The following is an 18,933-nucleotide window of genomic DNA, read 5'->3' as shown; positions in this document are numbered from 1 at the left end:
CCTGTTGCGTGACGCTTGGCAGGACTGTCTACCAGCTGCTGGTGAGCCAAAAATGGAATGGGACTTATGGTACCCAATGTTTTTGGCGTACGTTGACGTTTTGGAGGAAGATGGTTGTTCTCCCAAAAGAAAGTTGGCACTTTTGAAGAATTGTTTGGGGGGGGGGGCAGGTTTGAAAGAGTTAGCAAATCTACCTCCTATAGATGGTTCAGGTGACATCAATGTCTTTGAGGTTACTGTTAAACAAATGAGCATCAGGTTTGGTAGGAAAATTAAAACCGTCATGGAAAGGTTCAAGTTTTACTCAAGGGCTCAGAAAGAGGATGAGTCTATTGAGAATTATGTAGCTGCTTTACGCACTTTAGCTAGTTCCTGTGCGTTTGAAACAATTAATTTTGAACAAGTGTTGAGAGATCAGATTATGATGAAAACCAAAAGTAAAAAGATTCAGGAACGTTTATGGATGGGGACAGAATCTTCCCTAAGTGCAGTATTGAATATCGCTAAAGGGATTGAACAGTCAGAAATTTTTGTCAGTGAGATCAGGGGACAGGTGGTTAAAAATAAGGAAATTATTCCTGAAGTAGCAATAGTTAAGGATTCTAATTCTAGGAAGCCTCCTTTTGTTTTTTCTAAAAAGGGGGGCTTTGGAAAAGAAAATAAGTTGTTCGTAAAAAAAACTCAAGTAGTTTGCTACAGGTGTGGTGGCACTGACCATGTAGGAAGTTACAGGGGGTGTCCCACTTGGAATAAAATATGCGTTAAATGTAAAAAATCTGGTTATTTTAGCAAAATGTGCAGATCCTTCCAAAGAGTACATTTGGTGTCATTTGAGGAGAATGAAGAGAATCAAGGACAAATTTCTGAAATAAAGTTTGTTGTGTGTCGGTGATACTAAATGCAAGGGCTTTCCTAGTGATAACATTTTGGTTAATGGGAAGGAAATCTCTATGCTAATTGATTCATGTGCTTGGTACAGTATCATCGGCAGGAATGTTTTTGATGAGTTTTGGAATACAACGAAACTTCTCCCACCGGATATACAACCAGGTGGCAATTCTGGTTACAGAATTAATCTTGATGGATTTATGTGGGCTGATCTTAAGTTTAAAGACAGGACAACTAGAGGGAAGGTTTATGTTGCAACTAAAGGGGCATCAATTCTTGGTTGGCCTCATCAGCAAGAAATGGGCATCAAACTTGATCCTAATGCTTCTCCTCCTGTCTATGTTGTATCTCCTGAGGACGATGAGTTCGTTAGTAAAATAAGAACTAAATTCCCTTTAATTTTTACCGATAATTTGGGAGAGTTTGTTAATTTTAAGCACAAGATTGTCCTCAAGGAGGGTGCTGTTCCTATCCGACACAGAGTTAGGAATGTACCTTTAGCTTATCGTGAGAAATTGAAATTTATTCTATCTGATTTAGTATCTAAGAAAATAATTGAACCCGTAGAATCTTCTCCTTGGGTTTCGCCAGTGGTTTTATCGCTTAAAAGCAATGGCGAACTTCGTCTATGTGTGGACCTTCGCAGTTTAAACAAGGAAATTTGGATCGACAGGCATCCTTTGCCTCATATTCACGAGCTAATTTCAACACTTTCTGGGGCTTGTGTTTTCTCCACAATAGACTTAGCTAGTGCTTATCACCAGGTGCTTTTACATGATGAATCTAAGTTTCTAACAACGTTTATCACACCAGAGGGCATGTTTCAATATTGTCGCATGCCGTTTGGTTTAGCTAGTGCGGCATCTGTTTTCCAGAGACTTATGAAGGAAGTTCTGGAGGGTTGTGATGGTGCAATTGCTTTCCAAGATGACATCCTAATTTTTGGAAAGGACTTTGAACATCATGATAAAAATTTAGAGAAGGTATTACAACGTGTACAAGAAAAAGGTTTATCTCTGAAGGTTTCAAAGTGTAAGTTCAGACAAAGTAAGGTGGAGTATCTTGGCCATGAAATCTCATCGCAAGGTATTCAACCTAAATTCAATCATATACAGAGCATCTCTAACGCCCCTGCTCCACTTACTATGGAACAACTTGTATCATTTTTAGGTCTCACAGAATTTTATAGCAAATTTGTGCAAGATTACTCCTCTAAAGTTCATCCTTTAAGATCCTTGTTGAAAAAAAATGTAAAGATTGTGTGGAACAAAGAGCAACAATGTGCTTTTGATTTGCTCAAGAAAGAAATTATCAATGCCCCGTTCTTGAGACCTTTTGATGTTGGCAAAGATTGTATTGTGTCAGTGGATGCCAGCAATGTTGATTTAGGATCAGTTTTGATGCAGAGGAATTCGAGGGAAGAATATGTAGTTTCCTATGCATCAAGAACTCTACGAGGTGCTGAATTTAATTATTCCACCATCGAGAAGGAATTGTTGGCGTGCACTTGGGCTGTCCAACACTTTCGGCAATTTTTGTGGGGTACCAAATTTCGTTTGAGAACTGATCATAAGCCATTAATCAACATGTTGGCTGCTGGTGGGGGCAGAACTTTAACTGCTCGGTTGGCACGCTTGGCTGCAAAATTGCAAGAGTTTCAGTGTGAAGTTGAATATGTTCCTGGCCGTTTCAATGTGCATGCTGATTGTATGTCTTGTTTACCACTGTCAGATGCCTCTGACATTTCCATGGTTGGTTTGGAAACAGATGTTGTTTTTTCTATTGAAGATGTTAATTGTGAAGAATCTGGAGCTTGGTCTGATTCTATTTCTGAAACCGAATGGAAAGCAGCCATGCGTGAAGACTGTATTTTGTCTGATATTGTGAAGTTTATGCAATTGGGTTGGCCTGAAGAACGCAAGTTATCTGGTGATCTTTCAACGTTTTGGAAAATAAAAGATGAATTAATGTTTGATCAGGGTTTTTTAACTCGTGGTGATAAAATAGTCCCTCCATTAAAGCTGAGAGGGAAAATTGTTTCCAATGCCCATGAGGGGCACTTGGGTATGTCAAGCACCAAAAGACGCATTAGGGAGTTCTATTGGTGGCCAGGAGTTGATGGTATGGTTGACAAATGGGTCAGATCATGTTCTCCTTGTTTCAATAGTGACAAATCGGCCAAGCCAATGGTTGTTGGTGTTTCTCCTGTTGAATTTGTTACAAGTCCTTGGAAAAAACTTGGGATTGATATCATTGGTCCACTCAATTTGTCTGCTAATAAGGATGTTTTTGCTTTGGTATTAATTGATTATTTCTCTAAATGGCCAGAGTTAAAGCTTGTTGATAAAATTGGGGCAACACAAGTGATTGAGTTTTTGGATGAAATTTTTTGTAGGGAGGGCATTCCTGCTGAAATTGTTTCTGACAAGGGTCCTCAGTTTATCAGTAGAGAGTTTGTTGCTTTTCTTGACAGGTGTGGAATAGTACATAAGAGAGTATCTAATTATAACCCTCAAGCCAATGGTCAAACAGAACGCTTTAACAGGGTCATTAAAGGATCCATTCAATTGGCTGTTAGAAGTGGTTTAGATTGGAAAAAGGCACTACGTGCAACTTTGTTGTTGTATCGCACCTCTCCCAATTCTGTTACTGGTTTATCCCCTTTTGAGATGTTGCGTGGAAGGAAGCCTGGATCCAAACTGTTACCTTGGTGGATCAAAATTAAGATTCCATATGACTCTTCATTTGACTCTTCTCAAGTTAGAGATAAAGTTTTGGAGTATCAGAATAAGATGAGAGGTAATTCTCTATGGTCTTCTGCTAATGGTACAAAGATTAAGGTAAGAGATTTTCTTTGTGTTAAATTTGGTGGTGTTCATGGTAACAAGTGGGCTAAATGGTCTGATCCATGCAAAGTGTTGGAAGTGTTTAGTAAAGCAGTAAGAGTAGAGGGCGGTAAAGTTTGGAATTTTAGACGTATTTCCATATGTAGAACAGAAAGTTCGAAAATGGTCCCACGTTCTGTTTCATCTAAACCTTTTGACAATCATGATAATTATGCTGCTTTGCTAGACACATTTGGTTGTGATTCCTCTATTTCTGTCTCTACTAAGTCTGGTAATTAAACCCTTGACACTACTGTTTCTGGTTCTACGAATACTGATTCTCTTTCCTGTTTACCCTGTGACAATGTCAGTGATTTGGTTATGTTTGTGTTGATTCTGGCAATGTTGTTTGTTTAAGGAAAAGTTCTCGTATCAGACATTCTCCTTTTAAATTACAGGATTTTATTCGTTAATCTTATTTTTTGTGTTTTTATTTAGGGGGGAAGGTGTGTAGTATTCTCATTTGGAATACTCTTCTGACTTGTTATGTTTTCTCTGCCTCTGAACATTCTATATGTGGGAGTTGGACAGAGAGAGAGTTGCTTCTGTGCACTGTGGATGTATAAGCTGTTTCCTGCAATAAACTTATTTTTAATTCAGAACATCTCCATCCAATTACTTCAAAGTGCTACTTTCGTTTACTCCTCTTTCTTAGAACAGCATTGTTTTCCCTGGTTGGGAAAGTGCACCAATCCTGGATGTACTCCAAAACATGGTTGATGCGTAAACTGGAAAACGTGCAATGTGATACTTATCAGCGTTTTCCCTTATTTTAGTTTATAAAATGTGTACTTTGGTTTCAGGGATGTAGTCTTGTTAAACCATACTGCTTATGTTTTATGAGGATATAAGCAATGGACATTGAAATAGGTCCCTTCCAGCCCTGTAGTTATGTACTTAACTTTTCAGGCAAAAACAGTGAATGATTTCTAAATAATAAGTGTAAAAGAGTTAAGGTAACTATGTTGTTCCTGCTTACATTTCACATGCTGTACTTAATCTTGCATTCCATATAAGTATTTCCTATTTCCAGGATGTTGTTACTTTTTTCCCACCCGGCATATTACTCGTCTCCCCTCGTCTCCCCTCCCTCATAACCTATTTCCCTTTTCTGGTTCTCCAGTGCCTGGAGGTCTCACGAATGCCACTAGTGCTTCGCAAATATCATCACTCAACTGCCTACAAAAAGCAAAAGCAAAAAGCAAAAGTAAAAAACATTGTTATTTTCAACACTAAGAGCTCTAGCTTTTACAAATGCAAGACCAATTGCTTTGCAAATGCTCGTTTCAAGTCTTGAAAATTGGTCTCTTTTGCACCCGTATTCTCTTTTAGCCTCCCTTTCAGCCCAAATATTCCCCTTTTCCCATGTGTCTGGGAGTGACATTAAGGGTCTGATTTATATTTTGGCAGACGTGTAAATACATCACTACGGTGACGGATATTCCGTCCGCCGATTATAAATTCCATTATATTCTATGGGATTTATATTTCGGCAGATGGGGTATCCATTACCATTGTGGCAGTGTAACCCATCCGACGAAATATAAATTAGGCCCTAATTCATCAGCATTTCCCAGTACTTATCATTTCTCCATTTGCCTTATTATGGTCATCCTTTCCATAGGTTTGCAGACTCTCCCTGTTCCCCTCGTGCTCCTTCTCTCCAATTATGCCTATTCTTCCTACCACAACTGGATCAACTTCTTCTTAGCCTACCTTTCCAGATACCACTTCTCATCTGGATGTACTTCTCTTTCCTCTCTGTGGATGTGCCCATCCTTGCATACGGCTATCCAACCCCATTCCCTAGTGTATCTTTATGCATCTTGCTTCGACAGATCAAGATCTCATCCAAATACTTGACTCGGCTCCCACTCGTATGCCATGGTCTGCTGTGTAGTGTCATAACATGGTACCCTAAATGAACTTTAGTCACCGAAGAGCGAACTCAAATTAAACAATACCTTCTTACTTTTCAGTATTTAGTTACATCTTCTTAAATACAGAGAAGTGAACACAAGAAACTTTTTAAAAAACTGCAATGTATAGAATGTAAATTATTAATACTCATTGTACAAAGAATAGTGTAGCAGAATGCTGGATTTTCAGTATCTGACACTGTTATTGCAAGCTACAAGTTTTTCACAATGTTCTCATTTGCTTCTTCATGGCTCACCAAATTCAGAAGCAGAGCCCACGTTATTATATTTTTATTGCCACCCCAAATGGAATGTTTCTTCCAATAAAATGTGCTGATCCAGACCCCATACTTGAAATGTCCATATCTAAAACATGAGGAGTGGATATACATTGTGAACTATTTGATTCACATGACCTGTGATACTAAAATGTGAAGTTAAGAAACATTAAGGAAAAACTGACAAAGGTATAAATATTCAAGTGTAGGTCTATCTTATTGAGGTGAAGGTCTCATTGTATCCATCAGGGAGAAAGGCGGAGAAGAGAAAGGCAGAGAGCAGTATGGCCAGATTATCAGACAAAACAAGAGGAAGAGGATACGTTTTGGATTTGAAGTCAAAAGTGGGAAAGATCAAATGAAACCCTGAAGTGATACAGAAATCTGAGGATTTAGTGGCGGGGAGTGTTCAGTCACCCACCCAAATAATAAACTGGCCGTAAAGTGGAAGCTTGGCATCAACAAAGTCTATGGATTATTTTTTTATTAAGTGAACATACACCAGAGACTTCTTAGTGATAATAAAAAACATAAATAAAAAGGAAACAATGAAGGTAGAAACAGCCAGGGCTCTCATAACAAAAAGTCAGAAAAAACAACAACTCCTAGTTTACCTCACACATCCTAAAAGAAAATACAAGATTTTAGCCCCTTGCAAAAATGCAGTCTATATGAAAGGTAAGCTCTGCTACTGAATGACCAAATATAGTAGCAGGAGCTGTGAGATGATAGAATATAATACAGGTAAGATGGCAGGAGGCGGAGAGAAAACAATGATTGTAATTTGTTTGGGTTCATCTAGTTAGAAGCAGTGGCGGCTCCTCCATTCGTGTGGATGATCACCACCCTCAAAACGATAATAAAACTGGTTTTAAACCCATTCCATTTTAATCCCCTGGGCCTGCCTCCAGGACTTTGAAGAGTGTTGGGGGCGGGTCCAGGGATGGCAGTGCTTGTGGAGGAGTTGTAGTGCACTCCCTTCACTGTGCATGAGAGTTTGGCCAGCTGTCTTATGCTGGCCAAACCCTCATGCGCAGTGAAGCTCTCTCCAGCCACAGCTTCATTGCTGGAGAGAGCAGGCACAGGCTCCCAGTCTGCCTGGGAGCACAAGTTGCCAGCACTCAAGCCAATCCCGACGCTGCTTTCATGCAGCGTCAGGACTGGCCGCAGTGCAGTCTGGGAGCCTGTGCCCAGATGCAGGAAGAGTGCAATGCGGCGGGATCTGGCAGCGTTAAGATCATTTGTTTTTATTTTTACATTTTTTTCATCCTTGAACGGATGATTTAATGATACCGTCGAGGTAGAGCTCTGGACCAAGACAGTGGACCAAATTCAGCATCCCTGCTGTGCAGGATACACACACAGAACTGCAAGGCTGCCTACAGGAAAGTCTAAAAACCCAAGTCAAAAAGTGCTAAATTCTTACAAAGAACTGTTCATAGTCCTAGCAATTTCCACATCTCTCCATTCCAAAACTCCCTGTAATAATCTTCTAGTCCTTCTTCACTGATAGGATAATAACATCATCACAGTCAGAAATAATAGTAAATTACCGCCTTCCTTCCCTGCAAGTCCTTCCATCAATAGACTCCCTTCTCCATTCCCAACATTCATCTTGATTGCAGAGTCTTGACACTACCAAGAACCTGGTCTTTTTTTAATATGCCCTTCAGTCGCAGATATCTGCAAAGCAAACCCATTTATGGTCTCGCCTGTATTGTTAAATATAATCAGTGGTTACTTCTCAATTGTCCTTGCATCTTGCTGAGTGACTTACAGTCCAGATTTTGCCCCTTGCAGTGGAAAGGAAATAGCTATCCTAAACATCAGAGAAGAGTTGCTCATCTCATTGGACAAAGGTCAAGTGTGTACACTTATGTTAGTTACCCTTTCAGCTACATTCTGCACAATTGACCATTAATACGGTCCACATTCGGGGAAAATTCACCCACCGAATGCGGACCGTATTTACTTCCCGTTCTTGTTTGCCTTGCCGTACTGCCCCTATTACGGGAATTGCTGTTCTGCCATATATTCGGCGGACCATCAGGGCATATATTTTTGTCTTGGCCTTTCATATTGGCCCTGCAGTTGTGGTAATTGGTGCCCGTAATTTGGGCTATTAAGTTAATCTTGACTATTCAAATAATAAGGCATGCAATGTTTGTCCTGAAGATGTACCTTGAATAAGTATAAGGTTCGAAACGTCGTCGACCTTGTCACGCTATATGCATACAAATTATGCTAATGTACGCAAGCAATAGTGTGCTAACTGTATTGTCTGACTGTGAATTGTGATACACAGACTTTTTGAATTGCCTGTAAATTCCTGTTTGTCCCTTCCTAAGTGTGTTAGTTGGGCATTGGCTGGTGTCCTGCTTGTATCACACTAATTCCTTTTATATATTCATTTATCAGAAACTAAATACTGTTCGGCTGGAGATTGAATATAGTTGCTATCTAGTCTATATTTATTTCGTAAAATATTCTCTTGTCTAGGGACCACTGTCCTGTGTAAAAAACGTAATTCCCTAAGGACCCTAGCATACTGCTTCCTTGGGTTCCCTTGTGTATTAGAACAGTATTTACAATACAGGACACCATGGCACAGTGATGCATTGCCAGTGGCGGCTGGTGACATTTGAAAGTGGTGAGTGTAAATGTTCGTAATAAGCGTCCTGTGGCGAGCGACCACACAGCGGGCGAGCCATACCATCAAAATTTTGATAAAACAGTGGACAAATGGTGCATTTTCAAGCATATTTGAGAAAGCAAGAAGGTTAATAAATCAATAAAGAGACTTCATTTGATAATGACTTAGTAGCTGCTTATTCAATATAACCACTGAACTTCATAACAGACTTTGAGATAACAATGCTGAATACCTCACATAAGTTAATTCATTGTATGCTGGGAAAATAACATACGAGTAAAATGACTGAGGAGGCTCCTTAGTATTTCAGTGTTGGCAAATACATGTTAGGCAAAAATAACCATGGTGGAGTTCAAGGGAATATGCAGTAAGGAGGCCTTTACATTTTGTCTTTATCTTGTCACATGGACATGATTTGCTGGGGGTCGAAAGACAGAGGTGAAATGTCAGGCAGTGTCTTCTAACAAATTGCTGCTTTTTGCTTCTGATTGACATTGATGTTTGCTCTAACTGCAAAGCAAAAGGATTTTGTAATGGGAAACAAATGTGTGACAATATTGCTGTGTGTGCAAAAGGAGGTGTGAAACTGAGGAAAAGGATGCATTATTAAAACACATTTGTAGCACAGTAAATTGTAATAAATGCTTTCAAAAAACTGTACATATATTTCAAAATATATCAACAATCTGAAAGAAACAGTTAGTTATAGATTCCTTACCTTAGAATATCCCCCAGTCGTCAGACTGGATCCGGAAAGTTTTTCTGTCAGCAGCACAGCAGTACCCCTGCTCATCAGTAGGTGGTGTCGGTCGACTCAGCGTCCGTCGTTTGCATTGTGGTCGCCAGGATGACGCCGCAGAGGTTACTTACATGCAATTATAAAACAATGTCCTGAAAGGTAAAAGTCAATAGACAATTATTCATAGCATGCACAAAGCATTACTTCGGTGGACAAGAAGGAGATAACTCGTAATTTTTGTCAAAAGGTACTTATTCAGCTTTATGTGGAATCATCCATTTCAAGGTCAGATATATACAGTTAGAAAACCGCACTGCATAAATTGTAATGACAACCACGTGGGACTTGGTGCAACAAACGTGAATAAATAGTGCAGGTGGCGACGCAAGTGAAAGAAGACAGCGAAAACGGCGCACTGTGCATATAGTGCAAGCTATTTACAGTGGGTGGCTAGAACGGCGCATGTGACATTGTGATATCACAGTGGGCACAGTTAATTTTGGTTCAGGTCTCAAGCCACTAAGAAAAAGTGCGCCCATGAGTCAGGCTGTTGGGTCAACGGCGTTTCGATCCAGAGGATTTAGGATCATCATCCGGACTGGTTGTCTGAATTAGGAGGTGCTTTGAAGGATCCCACAGATTATCCTTAAGGTTTGGTAGAATGAGGTGGTTAAAGGTAGCTTTGGTATATGGCAGTTTGGTGAGTCACCAGTAAGTTGGTGTCATCGCTGCTGGGCCATGTGGTAATTAGGGTCTTTAGTAAGTGGGCCAAGCTCGCTGCCGCAGAAACACTGTTCTTTGGCCCTGTGGATTAGCCTTGCTCCGCTAATGGACTTGTGGCAGAGTCTGCATTTCAGCCGGCCTGAAATTGATTGACCGCGTTGTCGGTCGGCGCTCAATAAATCAGCGCGACCGTCCGTGTGCCAGTGGAAACTGGCACACGGACGGTCGCGCTGATTGCACAGTGCGCCGTTTTCGCTGTCTTCTTTCACTTGCGTCGCCACCTGCACTATTTATTCACATTTGTTGCACCAAGTCCCATGTGGTTGTCATTACAATTTATGCAGTGCTGTTTTCTAACTGTATATATCCGACCTTGAAATGGATGATTCCACATAAAACTGAATAAGTACCTTTTGACAAAAATTACGAGTTATCTCCTTCTTGTCCACCGAAGTAATGCTTTGTGCATGCTATGAATAATTGTCTATTGACTTTTACCTTTCAGGACATTGTTTTATAATTGCATGTTACCGACCCAGTCCTGACTTGGTCTATGGGTTATACTCCTGTCTTGTTTGAAAGATTGCAGAGGTTACTTAGGCATTGCCCTCGCAACTTTTTGTCGACTTCTTTTCGAGTCTTACATCGACTCCTGGTGCACGAGGCATGCCTGGCTTCAAGGCCTGCGATTACCGTAACTGACTGATGTCTGTAACGGATCCGCAACGTCTGTGCCTCTACTGCCTGGAGAGCGACCATGAGGCCAAGTCGTGCTCCGACTGCCGGACCATGGCCCGGAAGTCTTTGCGGGAGCAGTCCCGACAGCTCCTTGAGGCCCGGCATTCGGCGCTGCGTCGTTCGAGGTCCCGGTCGCGTGGGAGGTCACAACACCGATCGCAGAACCATCATCACTCATCGTCGAAGTCTTCGCACTTGGGGTCAGGTAAGTTGAAGCACAAAAAGAAGTCGAAGAAGCATCGTCACTCTTCGACTTCACCTTGTCCGTTGGCTGAGGCAACGAAGGGTGCGGGTGGTGCCACTCCAGCAACTCTGCATGTGGAGCCTTCAGTGTCGACTCCGGCCTTCCCGGGACCAGGAGCGACCCCTGGCCAGCTTTGTCAATTTTACAAAGCGATGTATGCCATCTTTGGGCAGCCCGACTCTGCCGGTGCGCCTTTGGGCCCAACAGACTTATTTGGGGGCCTTAGGCCTTCGACGCCGGTGCCTCCAGCATCGGCTCCCCAGGGCCTCCTTGGGTCCAGGCCTGGATCTGGATCGACGCCAGTCGACCTCATGACACCTCCACCGGCACCACGTCCGCAGCCAGTGCCGGCTGGACCTCCAGCCGACATCGACCCGGCTTCCACACAGATGTGGATATGGAGCCGGATCCGATGCCGATGGGTACTTTTGTGCCTGCATTCCACATTGGCCATTTTGGCAGCCAGAGGAGGGTGAGGAAGACTGGGAGGGGTCTGAGGACCCTTTAACTGCCTAGCTAGAGTATGAGCCGGACTGGAGAGAGGAACTGTGGGATGCCAGTGGTTTGGATAACTCTCCAGACCTAGGCGTGTTGACACCTCCTACTGTGGCTATGGAGGAGGGAGCGTCATATGCAGTGGTGTTGCGTAGGGTGGCCGAGGCTCTCCACCTCGAGCTTCCTACGGTGGCAGTCAGGACTAACCTCCTGATAGAGGTGCGTCAGCCGGCAGCGAGCTCTTCAGCGCCCTTGCTGCCGTTCAGTGAAGCCCTTACGGACATCCTTTTGGGCACCTGGTCCAGGCCCAACACAGGGGCACCTGTGGATAGGATGGTTGACCGACGCCACCGCCCATTCCCGGCGACCCCACTTTCCTCTCCCATCACCCTACCCCTGCGAGCTTGGTGGTCGAAGCCTCTACGTCTAAGGGCGCCTTCCCTACAGCTCAACCATGCCATTTGTTTGCCCCATTTATCACTGTGCCATCTGAAATCTCACACAAATTATTCTAAAGAGGCCCTTAGTTTCTGCCCCTGTCGTCTTCATTCTTCTTTTCCAGCCTTGCACTCGGAATGTTATAAAATGCAGAACTACAGAGTTGCCTTTCACCAATAATAAAAGGAGTTTTTAAGTCATATTTTTACTCACAACATGCTTTTCTTGGGGAGTTGTTGCCCTTTAAATGTCCTAGTACTTTATCCTGTTTTTGTGTAGCTGCTTCGTAATTAAATTGTATATGATTTTGCTTGCCAAGAAGGGCAGTCCCCTCACAAGTAAATAATGTGTTTCCAATGGGTGAGCCATAACACATGGCAATAACACATGGCAAAAGACATTCTATGCACATTTGAAGAAAACAAAATGTTAAAATGCAACAAGCCCCAAAAAATGTTTGCCGACACCTCTCGAGATTGCTGTGTAAAGAAAACCCTCCTTACTAACTTGTGGAAGAGGTGTGGCGCAGCGGCCAGGGCGACTGACGCTGGAATCTGAGGCTCACGGTTCGATCACCGGCAGCAGGTCAGCCCAGCACCATGTGACTCTGGGCAATAGCTCGCTTAATCTTCTGATGGCCCCCAGCGCTGGGACGCCACTTCGAAGGTAGCTGTGCGCTTTACAAATACTGGTATTTCATTTCATTTAACTTATAGACAACAAAGGATATTGGAAAAAAATCCTGCGTTCCCTAGGAATACTGGCAACAAGCTGCGAAAGAGACATTTTACATTTATTTGGGAAGTGAAGTTATTACTCAACCACAGGCACAAATATGGTGACAATCACATAGAGATGCTGCAACATGCACCTCCAGACAACAAATGGCATCAGATTTCACGCAAAACATACAGACCAGGTCAGCCTTGGAGTGAAACAGCCACAACCATCACACGCCTTTTGGCTTCTGTGAAGGGTTCAGATTTCGGTGAGGTTGGCTACCTAGACCATTTACATTTGTCACTGTGAATGACGTATGCTTTGACCCTAATAGAGCGATGGGAACCATTCTGACGTTCTTTGAGATGCCCCTCAAAGAACGAAATGTGCTTTGTTTTTTAAATAGAACATGTAAATATAGGCTTTATAGTCTGTTGCTTTACCAAGATGGAGATATCGCACCAGTTTAGGGGAGTCTAGTAGTTTGTTGCAGATTAGAACTGGAAATAGAAGTGTTTTAAAGACTTATCATATCCTACAGTATGACAAACACTTTAAGAAGTGATAGAATGACTGGCTTTGTAGGCACAGGCAAATAATGGATTAAGGAATGCATTGAATACCTGAGTTTATGCACACACCCACTTCTTACGTATAAAAATAAACTTACTAGGGGCTTAAAGAAACAAAAATATCCTGCCACATCATGGCAGTGTAAGCAAATATCAAACAAACTAGCTAGGAATCGCAGTGGGCCTGAGGGCAGCTCACCAGTTGGCTGTCTGGTGCAACAGGACAGTAACACAATGTTGTTGGGAGAAACAATAAAGAACTCTGAAAAAAAAGAATTATTTCTAACTCTGTACAGCTTCACATGTAAATCAGAAACCGAGACTCGGTTCACGGGTGGATGTCACACTGCTGAGTGCAGCTCACACACACGCTATTGTGTTTTAAAGAATCCTAGTGCTAATGTCAAAAAGAAATCAACATGCCCCTTAGTGAAATGATCAGCAGTGCCAGGCTAAGTGGGCTAATGCACACACTGCAGGGATCTCTGTTTGACACTCTGCTCACAGGTTGGAATCTCTGAGGGTTCACTTATATTTTCTGATATTGATAAATGAGTGCCATTAAGTTCAGCAACACACCACAGAATCCCACATCATGCCACAATATTCAACAGCACACCACATAAACTCCACTACACACCACCACAACACGAAATACCATTCCACATAATTACACTCCATTACACACTATCCCACCTCACATAATTCCAGGACACTCAATGCCATCTAATGACTATCAACATCATTCCATTGTACACAATGCCACAATACCACTGCACAAATCCACTCAAAACCACACAATTCCATGTCACACACAATTCCACAACTAACAATTCCAATCTAACCCACACAATTCCACTACACACCGCATACATACACTCCATAGTATATTCTAACTTAAACAAATGTGAGACCTATTGCATTTCCAATGCTTGTTTAAATTGGTGTTTGTAAAGTGATGCAGAGACTGCAGAAAGCTAAGAAAAGAGCTATTTAAACAGCTGAAGAACAATGAAGATAATAGCGTGCCCCCTCCATCTACCCAAAACCAGTACATTAGCTAACCTTAAAAGTACTGTAATAGTCCGAGGGAATAACTCTGCATGCACCTTCATTAGAAAGCCCAGCTTAATAAGAAGTCAGCAGCTGCATAACTGCAACTAAATGATGGCAACTCAAAATCATTAACTGTCAAATAGACACATGCAGCACTCTGACTTGCAGTCCGAAATCTTAAGTTAGCAAACCAAGTAAGCCCTTGTGCAAAACACAGCACACTGCATGTAAAAACAACAAGCTAAACACCAAGTAGAAAGTAAAATTAGATTAGGAGACATGCTTATCTATATATTGTAGTGGCCAGTGCCACCGATGCCTACTATTGTGACAACAACTTACCTGATCAGATGACAGACTCCGTCACTGGCCTCCTGCGTCATGCCTGCAAGAAGGTATGATACCTTCGCTCTGCTTTCTTTCTCAAGGTGCTATTGTGCAATCCTGACTCTAGAGTAGGCGTGTGTGGAATATTCTTTTCCACCTGTAGACTTCGGCGACTGCATTACTCTTATAAAGCAGAGTTCCAGCCAAATTTACCACGTGGCGGAATCTATTCTTGCGCTTGGCTCTAGAAAGGTAAGTTGGCGAGTGAGATTTGGCATCCCCTAGTACCATTTCCGGTCGCTAGGAGGACATCCAGCGAGATTTTTCTAACATGGGTGGCCGCAAGTGGAAAATCTACTCGAGCAGCAGCAAAATCAACTCGAGTAGCTGCACCCTCTGGTGCATCATGTGTTGCTGTTCGCTCAGATTGTTCAGCATGAAACGCTTTACGGCAATGAATCACAGAGAAAGGAGTGCAACATGCCTATTCCTGCTTGTGGTGGAGCTCTGGGGAATGATGCAGAGTTTTTATGTATCTCCACCCCTCCTCTAAAGTCACAAACAATCAGGACAGTAACAGACTCATTAAGGCCAAGACCAAAGCTCAGCTGCAGAGGAAAGTTTGGTTCCCAGGGATTGATGTGCTTGTGGATGAGGCTGTCTGAAGGTGTGTCCCCTGTCAGGTCACCAGAGGAGGAGGACCACCCTCTCTTACAAAGCCAAAGACAATCCCTGCTATCCATAGACCCACTTAAGTATAGACTTTGGTAGCTTCCTGAATGAGAGATTCACTGTTGCCATCATGGACGACCGCTCCAAATACCCAACGGTTGAATGGCCACCGTCCACGGTGTTCAGAGCGATATAAGACAGGGCTGAAAATGACATTTGCATTATTTGGGCTACTTGAGGTGGTCAAAAGAGACAAAAGCCCCCTGTTTCAAAGCTATGAGTTAGGGAACTACCTCAGAAACCTGTGAGTGAAACAAGGGAAGATCACGCTGCAATGGACCCTACAAATGGGGAGGCCGAGCAGTTCGTGACGATCTTCAACAAGATGCTGAGATTTGGCAACGATTCCAATGAAATGACCAGACAAGACCGGGAGCCTGGGCACCAACCGTCCATGATGGAGCAGTGGTGTTCATCAAGGATCACCACCCAAGCAACAAATTCAGAACTCCCTTCGAGAGGGACCCCTGGCGAATCACCTGGATCCAAGATACTATGATCACTGTGTTTGCCAAGGAGAAACTGTGACCAGGAAAACGTATCCCGGTTCTAAAGGGTGCATGGCGCATCAAGTCCGGACACAGAAGCCTTACCCCATCCCATCGAGGAGAGGAATCATGTGGATGAAATGTCATCCAACTTGGAAATGTCAAACTAGAGCAGTAAGGAACAGGACAATACCACTTCTAACACACCTCCCGAATCAGTGGCGGTGATCCGCCTTGAGGCCAACCTGCTGAGAGTCAAGGAGGAACTCAAGGGTCGAGCACGAGGTCGACACTGTTGTACCATCTGAGACCTCATCCAGAACAGCGTAGGATCCTCCGGGACTATGGGTGGAACTTGGAAGAATTTGAAAGCCTCCCCAAACAAGCATTTACAATGCAATGGTTTCGCCTTTGTTAAAGTTAGAGCTATTGGCATTGCTCTTGACATTATTTTTATTTATGTATTTTTTAACATAAATAAATGGCATTGTCATTTACAATGCCACTAGCTTTATCTCTCGCAAATGACACACACAGAGCCCCCCCCACACACACAGCCACACAAAGCTCCCCACACACACAGCCGCACAAAGCTCCCCACACACACAGCCGCACAAAGCTCCCCCCACACGCAGCCACACAAAGCTCCCCACACACACAGCCACACAAACCTCCCCACACACACAGCCACACAAACCTCCCCACACACACAGCCACACAGAGCCCTCCACACACACCCACATGGCACAAGCAGGCAACAGGGGCACACTGAGGCACAAGCAGGCAACAGGGGCACACGGACGCACAAGCAGGCAACAGGGGCACACTGAGGCACAAGCAGGCAACAGGGGCACACGGAGGCACAAGCAGGCAACAGGGGCACACGGAGGCACAAGCAGGCAACAGGGGCACAAGCAGGCAACAAGGGCACATGACAATGGGGGTCCCTGGCGAAACGCGCCCTCGCCCCTCACCGGCGGGAAGCCACGCAGAGAGGCGTTTTTGTTTTTCTAAGCCCTATTTGTTTTTTTTCCATCATACACCGGCCTTTCAGCAGCCTGGGGCTTTCTCTTGAAGTAGTGGGGCAGGGAAGCAAGCACAGCGAGGGGGCAGGGAACTAAAATTAAAATACTAAAAATAAAATATTCCATGTCGCAATTAAAGTTACCATCACCCAGTCACTCGTTAATGACTGTAAAAACAGCATCATCGCCTATGTACTAAAGGGAGGAGTAAAGAACCTCAGGATGCCCTTCAGTGTAAAAGTCTTCATTGGCTTAGGGTGCAGGTGAGCCTTACTTTTGTTTGAGAAAATGATTTGAGCAGGCCCTGTCCCGTCCTGATGCTCTATTCATTAGGTAAAGACAGGCACCAAGAAACAAGTTAAAATAATACAATAAGATGCACACATGCCACATCAAAATGTTGCTATGATATTTTTCATCTTGGGGTGCATGATTCATAAGCTGGACTTTATTGCACCCAATAAGTACCATAAAGAGAGAGATAAGGGGCCTAAGATAGAACGTCAAAGGCTTCATTAAACTGGAACGTTTTAAAAATGTTGCTAAAATGTATGTGTTCTTGCTGTTTTCTGCAATCCTGTGGTAGGCATGTTACAGAACAACTGTTGTACTAAAACTGTTTTGCCCCCAAAGCTGCAACGTGCTCTGCCAGAGTCCTTGGATTTGTAGTGTGCATATCTTTTCATCCCTTTGTTGTCCAAAATATACTGGGGTGCGGGGAGTTGCAAATATTGTGTATAAGGGAATAGCGAGCAAGGAAAGAGGACTTTCTCTCGGAGATAAATAACAGGGCAAGTCTTATGAAAAGCTTCCTGTTTATGGCAAAGTTGAAGTTCATCACAATTCCAATGTTTTTCACCTTGGAGGCCATATAAAATCCCCAAGAGGTACACACCATGTAAATAGTAATAACTGGGAAAGTTCTGAGGAGTTTGTATGCCGCTGGCAGCATTCTTGTATCTACCATAAAGGAGTCATGGATGGTCAGAGACTCAAACAGTTGCATAAGCACCTGTTGGCACATCAGCCTCAAATTCCAGACAACATGAACTAAATGTTAAGTTGCTCTGAGAACCAGAACATTTAACAGACCCTGATATCAAACAAAACAACCTAGGTCTAGACTATAGTCTCTATTAACATTAGGAAATTCCTTCTTGGATTGCAACTAGTAGCAACCTGCATGAGTCTCAATCTGAGACCTTAGCTCTCAAATCTCCTAAAAAGGCATCAGTACTTGCATGAGCATTGAAATGATTCTTTACAATTAACATATTTTGGGGCTGAGCAGCATGTAGGGGCATAAAAATTCACTTTCATCTTAGCTGACGGACAGCACCACCACAGTAGAAATATTTCCTACAAAGTTTAGAATGGACTCCAACAGTCATCAACAACTGATGGAATGCAAAAGCGCACAGCAGAATGCACCCAACATATGAATCCTCAAGGCAGCCATTGCCAGGCTCACACGTTTACCAGGTGAACATCCAGGGTGAATTAAGAGATCACAATAAATAGTACAAAGAAACAGCACAATGACATTAAGAACAGTTCGCTGTGGTCCTGCAAACTTCTTTAAAGAACATATACAATGATGTGAAGGTTTTAGAATGCAATTGCATGTATTGTTGGAAAACATCAATAAGGCACTTGAGGATGTCACACCGAACGATGCATAAGTACAATATTGCACAGTGACTTTACTAGTTTGAAAAAACCATAAGTTCTGAAGAATCCATAGATTGATGTTAAATGTTGCATGGATGACTGATGGATGTGTGAAAACGTGTGTGTATGTGTAAAGGATGGATGGATGTATGGAAGGATGAAAGTGTGGATGGATGCAGGTTGGATTGTTGAAAGTGTGAATGGATGAAATGTTGGACGGAAGGACGTATAAAAGAAAATGTAGGTGGATGGATGTATAAAATGTTGCATGGATGAATGATGTATGGATGTGTGAAAAGGTGGTGTGATGAATGATGGGTGGATGGATGAAAGTGTGAGTTA

The sequence above is a fragment of the Lissotriton vulgaris genome, chromosome 9 (assembly GCF_964263255.1).
Source record: "Lissotriton vulgaris chromosome 9, aLisVul1.2, whole genome shotgun sequence".
In the NCBI taxonomy this organism is placed as follows: Eukaryota; Metazoa; Chordata; class Amphibia; order Caudata; family Salamandridae; genus Lissotriton; species Lissotriton vulgaris.
The sequence above is the reverse complement of the archived record's forward strand: the minus strand, read 5'-3'. Positions refer to the sequence as shown.